The following is a 6,000-nucleotide window of genomic DNA, read 5'->3' as shown; positions in this document are numbered from 1 at the left end:
TCTGGCCCAGCAGTTGGATCTTCACACTCAGCCTTAGCAACAATCAATCTCCGCCCCCAGCAGCCAGCCAGCCCTAACTCAGCAAATGAAGCTGAACCCAGGAGCTATTTATGTAGCCAGCCCAAAATGGTCTGGTGCCTCAAACAGAGCACCTAACCAAACAAGGGAAAACCGGAAAACCTGGAATAGGGATCGATGGACTGGACCATAAATCGGAATGCGGACTTCATGGACGGGACTATGACAAGATTTTCTCAGGGAAATGCACAACAGAAATGTGGCAAATGTACAGGGAACATTCCCTTGATGTACTGCATGAGTATGTTCTATTGAGGCATGGGAAGGATGGTAGGGTAAAAGAACCATGGTGTACAATGTACACAGAAAATCTAGTTAAGAAGAAAAGCTTACGAAAGGTTCAAGAAACTAGGTACTGTTAGAGTTGTAGAAAATTACAAGGGTGTCAGGAAGGAGCTCAAAAATGAAATTGGGGAAGTTAGAAGGGGCCATGAGAAGGCCTTGGCAAGCAGGATCAAGAAAACCCCAAGGCTGTCATGGTCCCTTCAGGCAATCCCCTACCATGCCATTTACCTCAGGAATTAGGCCTCAACCACCTCCTTTAAATTCCAATCATTCCCAGGTTCCAATATCTACACACACCTGCTTCCCATCAGAAACTGCAGGATAAAGACCCTGTGACCACAACAAGGAGTTGTTAGTTCGTTGGTCGACTCTTGGATGAGTAGCCTCGTTCCCTAGTTCTTAAGACTATCAGTTCTAAGGCTAGCAAGACTTCGGCAAAGATTCTCTCTGGACACCAATTCCATGCTCGCTACGACCATAACGCCTCCCAACTCGGCCTCCGCGCTTGTGTTCAGCACTTGGGTTCGTACCACCGCCACGTCCTTGCAACAGAACGAGCGAGCCACGATGAACCCAGCGGACACAGATTCCGTACAACAGGCCCTGGCCAGTTAAGTCTATCTATTGTGCACCCACGACCAACTACTTCGGGATATCACGGGTAAACTTCGGACACTATCCACAAATGTTCAGAAGGCCAGTGAACAAGCGGACCGATTCTCCGCTTCTGTTCCCCCGTCCTCCGTCCCCTTCAAGAAACCCGACTACCCAAACCGCACAGCTCGGGATGGCTTCGCCCCTGGAATCAGCAACACCATCCCCTCGGGAGCCTGAACCATACGCCGGGGACCTAGGTAGGTGCCGGGCCTTCCTGTTGCAATACTCCCTAGTCTTTGAACTGCAGCCGCGTACCTACACTTCCGATAAATCAAAGATTGCATACATCATGGGACTGCTACGAGGGGATGCCTTGGCTTGGGCAACCGCGATATGGAATAACAAACCAGAGATTTGTTCCTCCTACTCCTCCTTTGTCGCTGAAATGAGGAAAGTATTAGAACAGTCTATTCTCGGGAAGGACGCCGCGAAACGGTTGCTTACTCTTCGTTAAGCTTCGCGAAGTGTGGCCAAGTATTCCATCGAGTCCCGGACCTTAGCCGCAGACTCCGGGTGGAATGACGAGGCCCTGCAGGAGGTGTTTCGACAGGGGCTCTCGGATAAGATAAAGGATGAGTTGGCCGCGAGGGATGACACGGATTGTCTGGACTCTGATCTCATTAGCCATTCGATTAGATTATCGACTTCAGGAGCGTCAGAGAGAAAGAACCAGTCGCCCCGCTCCCCGGGAAGGGCCACAGTCCACCTGACCAGTCTCAGCCAGCCCCGCTTTCCTAGTCGCTCCCAGTGTGGCTCCTGCCACGGCCGAACGAATTCGGAGGTGGAGAGCTGGGGAAAGCTACTATTGTGGCCAGCCAGGCCAATTCCGGAATACCTGCCCTCAGCGGCCCAAAAGGGAGGGCTCACCAGTGAGAAAGGGAGTTCGGGTGAGCCGAATGATACTCCCTTCGGAACCCTAGACTCGGATGCAGATCCCGGCAGCCGTGAATTACCAACAACAGTCCCTGTCCCTATCCGCCTTGGTGGATTCCGGTGCTGAGGGCAATCTGCTGGACGAAGAGATGGCTACCCAGGCCGGAATACCTCGGGAGCCGCTAACCATCCCCTTGGAGGCCTGGGCTCTGGACCAAAAACTGCTGGCTCGGGTGCCCCAATGTACGCCGCCCCTGAACTTGATCCTATCCGGCAACCATCGGGAGGAAGTAAAATTCAGTCTCATCCATTCACCTCAAGCCCCGGTAGTTCTAGGGTATCCATGGCTGACCTAACACAATCCCCATATAGAGTGGTCTACCGGGAGGGTAGCCGAATGGAGCCCGTCTTGCCATGCCAACTGTATGCGGTCAGCCCCATCTCCCAGAGAAACTACCGCGACCCCGCCTGTTTTTGGAACCCCTTGACTTGTCCCGCGTCCCCACAGAGTATCATGACTTGGGACAGGTATTCAGTAAACAACGGGCCCTGTCCCTGCCTCCGCACCGCCCATATGATTGTGCCATCGATCTTCTCCCCGGGGCCCCGCTACCCACCAGTCGCCTTTTTAACTTATTCCGACCGGAGAGAGCCAATGGAGAAATACATTAGCGAGTCCCTCGCGGCGGGCATTATCAGGCCTTCATCCTCCCCGGTAGGCGCCGGTTTCTTTTTTGTAGAGGAAAAAAAATGGGACGCTTCGCCCTTGTATCGACTACCGAGGCTTAAATAATATAACAGTTAAGAACAAGTACCCTCTACCACTCATTAGTTCGGCATTTGAACCACAGCATAGAGCCACCATCTTCTCAAAGCTGGACCTTCGCAACGCCTACCATTTAGTCAGGATGAGAGAGGGGGACGAATGGAAGACGGCCTTCATTACACCTCTGGGCCACTTTGAATATTTGGTTATGCCATTTGGCCTCACCAACGTTCCCGCCGTTTTCCAAACCCTGATCACTGACATACTGAGGGACTTTATCAATCGGTTCGTATTTGTTTACCTTGACGATATCCTGATATTTTCTAGCAGCCCCCAAAAACACACGCACCATGTCCATAAAGTCCTCCAGAGACTATGGGAAAACCAGTTATTTGCAAAGGCGGAGAAATGCGAGTTCCACGTTCCTTCGGTCAGCTTCCTAGGCTGTATCATTGAAAGCCGGCAGGTAAAAGCAGACCCCGAGAAGATCCGGGCAGTGGTGGAATGGCCTAGACCCTCGACACGCAAACAACTTCAACTATTCCTGGGGTTTGTAAACTTCTATCATAGATTCATCAGAGACTACAGTCGAGTGGCGGCCGCCCCCCTTACCCGGCTTACCTCGCCTACCACACCGTTTTGCTGGGACTCCGAAGCGGACTCGGCATTCACCGACCTGAAGAGGCGTTTCACCACCGCTCCCATTCTGATCCATCCGGACCCATCACGTCAATTCATCCTTGAGGTGGACGCCTTCGACTCCTGGATAGGATCAGTTCTGTCCCAACGATCAAGTTCGGACGAACAACTTCACCCCTGCTCCTTCTACTCTCGCCGACTGTCCCCCCGCCAAGCGGAGTTACGACTTGGGGAATCGGGACGGCTGGCGGTCAAACTAGCACTGGAAGAATGGAGGCACTGGTTGGAGGCGGCGGAACACCCGTTTGTGGTGTGGACTGATCATAAGAACCTGGGGTATATTCTGACCGCCAAGCGATTGAACTCCCGCAAGGCCCGTTGGGCGTTGTTTTTTGGTCGGTTCAAGTTTACCCTCACGTACCGTCCAGGATCCAAGAACGGGAAGCCGGACGCGCTATCCCGCCAGCATGACTACAAGGATGACACCTCCGGGTCCCGAGACTATCCTCCCACCATCCTGCGTGGTTGCCATCCTCACTGGGGAGATCGAGGCTAAAGTAAGGGAAGCCCAGCGGGACGACCCCGACCCTGGCAATGGACCCGGAGATCGCCTGTACGTGCTCGTCTCCGTCAGGTCCCAGGTTCTGCAATGGGGGCACACATCCCAGTTTGCCTGCCACCCCGGGAGTGATCGGACCCTGGCTCTCCTGAGGAAGCACTTTTGGTGGCCGTCCATGGAGGGGGACACCCGTTCTTGTGTCTCAGCTTGTTACATCTGTGCCCGGGGAAAGGTCTCTCATCGACCACCTGCGGGACTACTTCGTCCTCTAACTGTACCTGGTCGCCCCTGGTCACACATCGCCCTAGACTTCGTCACCAGTCTACCCCCTTCCCGCGGAAACACCACTGTCCTCACCGTGGTAGACCGATTCTCCAAGGCGGTGCACTTTGTGGCCCTCCCCAAACTCCCTTCATCTCAAGAAACTGCAGATCTCGTCCACCACGTCTTCCCCCTCCACGGAATCCCCGCGAACATCGTCTCCGACCGAGGTCCCCAGTTCGTCTTGCAGGTATGGAAGGCCTTCTGCCAAGCCTCGGGCGCATCTGTCAACCTGTCATCCGGCTTCCATCCCTAGACGAACGGGCACACGGAACGGGTCAACCAACACCTGGAGGCGACGCTACGTTGTGTAACGGCAAACAACCCGTCGTCCTGGAGCAACCACCTCCCGTGGGTTGAGTACGCCCACAACTCTCTGGTGAGCTCTGCCATTGGAAGGTCTCCGTTCGAGTGCTGCCTTGGGTACCAACTCCCGCTGTTCCCCGCGCAAGAGGAGGAGATTGCGGTAGCGTCGGTTCAGAACCATATTGATTGGTGCCGTAAGATTTGGGAGCAGACATGCACGGCTCTACTTAGATCAACAACTCGAAATAAGACAGCCGACCGACACCGCACTCCGGCGCCGGAGTACCAACCTGGGCAGATGGTATGGCTTGCCTCCAAGGACATCCCGCTCAAGAACGAACATAAGGCATCTCGCCCCTCGCTTATTGGGACCATTCGCGGTTGAAAGGGTTATCAATCCCACAGCGGTCCGCCTTCAGCTGCCAAGATCCACGCGCATCCACCCAACGTTTCACGTGTCTCAGTTAAAGCCAGTTTCTGTCAGCCCCTTGTGTCCCCCAGCTGAGACTCCCCCACCTGCCCGTATCATCGACAACCATCTGGCATACACCGTCCGACTACTAGATGTGCGCCGTCGGGGCAGGAGTCTCCCATACCTGGTGGACTGGGAAGGGTACGGTCCAGAAGAGTGTTCCTGGGTCCCCCTCTCCTTCATCCTAGACCCTTCCCTCATCCAGGACTTTCATCGGGACCATCCAGACAGGTCTGGAGGATCGCCTGGAGGCTCCTGTTGAGGGGCGAATACTGTCATTGTCCGTTCTGGCAATCCCCTACCATGCCATTTACCTCAGGAATTGGGCCTCAATCACCTCATTTAAATTCCAATCATTTCCAGGTTCCGCTAACTACACACACCCGCTTCCCATCAGAAACTGCAGGATAAAGACCCTGTGACCACAACAAGGAGTTGCTAGTTCGTTGGTCGACTCTTGTATGAGTAGCCTTGCTCCCTGGTTCTTAGGACTATCAGTTCTAAGGCTAGCATCTTTCCTGAATTCTCTACTAAAACCAAGACTTTGGCTAAAGACTCTCTCTGGACACCAATTCCAGACCATAACGCCTCCCGACTCGGCCTCCGCGCCTGTGGTTAGCACTCGGGTTTGTACCACCGCCACATCCTTGCAACAAAGGCATTCTGCAAGTGTGTGAAGAACAAAAAGATGAGCCATGTGAGAATAGGACCAATCAGGAGCGATAGTGGAAACATGTGCATGGAGCCAGAGGAGTTAGCGGAGGTAGTTAATGAATACTTTGCTTCAGTATTCACCAGTGAAAAGGACCTTGGCAATTGTGGGGATGACTTACAATGGACTGAAACGCATGAGTGTATAGACATTAAGAAACAAGATGTGCTGAAGCTTTTGAAAGGTATTAAGTTACATAGGTTACTGACTCCATACGAGATGCACCCCAGGCTACCATGGGAAGCAAGGGAGGAGATCACTGAACCTCTGACAATGATCTTTGCATCATCAATAGGGATGAGGAAAATACCAGAAGATTGCATGGTTGCAAA

Source organism: Mobula hypostoma, chromosome 11, assembly GCF_963921235.1.
Source record: "Mobula hypostoma chromosome 11, sMobHyp1.1, whole genome shotgun sequence".
Classification (NCBI taxonomy): Eukaryota; Metazoa; Chordata; class Chondrichthyes; order Myliobatiformes; family Myliobatidae; genus Mobula; species Mobula hypostoma.
The sequence above is the reverse complement of the archived record's forward strand: the minus strand, read 5'-3'. Positions refer to the sequence as shown.